Here is a 738-nt window from a genome sequence, read left to right on the forward strand (position 1 = left end):
ACACACACGCACACCTGGCATAATTTTCAAGGTGTTAAAGTCCACGACTTGAACCTTAGTCACCCATGTGGTAGTCCAACACATTAACCTCTACATCACCCCCTGGCCCCAGCAATTTTTTTAAATTATGAACCAAAGTAAGAAGTCCAGCATCCTCTTTTTTTGTGTGATTGCTATTAAACCAAAGCCAGTACTTTTAATTGTAAAGTTCATAATCGAACAAGTAATTATACATTGGGATTGGTGGGAATACCTAAAGTTATTTCACAACTGCCACTATGTGCCTTTTCTCTGACACAATTGGCACAAGACCAAGGCTTGCTATGTTTATGACGATTCACTTCCTTTGGTCAATGAGCTTCTCTCATGATGTGTTGTTTCTGAATCTGGCTGTAGATAGAGTTTGGTAGAGGTTGGTGATGGGCAATACTTTTTATTTGAGGGTGATGTTGAAATTGCTCCTTCTTCTTCTGGTTATAACTCTTGGCTGCTTTTTCCCAGGATGTAAGCACACTCAATTTTTCAGAAGCATTAGCTTTCCACAGATAAATGTTCATTTCCTCAGATCCACATATAATATACTTACTGTCAGAAGTCCATCTTACACAGATTACATGCTGCCTTCATGTTGTGTGATAGACATCTCTGCTTTGACTTTTGTCCAAAGGAGAGATGTGAATAGATTTATCAAAAGTAGCTGACACAAACTCTTTTCCAGTGGGAGAGTAACCCACATCA

At 39.0% G+C, this 738-nt stretch overlaps 1 pseudogene; it reads right to left on the minus strand.

Moving 5' to 3' along the window:
* Positions 1 to 259: 259 nt before the first annotated feature.
* Positions 260 to 738, minus strand: part of LOC102502567 (DDB1- and CUL4-associated factor 13 pseudogene) — a 2,094-nt pseudogene continuing 1,615 nt past the window's right edge.

This window comes from Tupaia chinensis, unplaced genomic scaffold (genome assembly GCF_000334495.1).
Source record: "Tupaia chinensis unplaced genomic scaffold, TupChi_1.0 Scaffold149692_1, whole genome shotgun sequence".
NCBI classification, from domain to species: domain Eukaryota; kingdom Metazoa; phylum Chordata; class Mammalia; order Scandentia; family Tupaiidae; genus Tupaia; species Tupaia belangeri.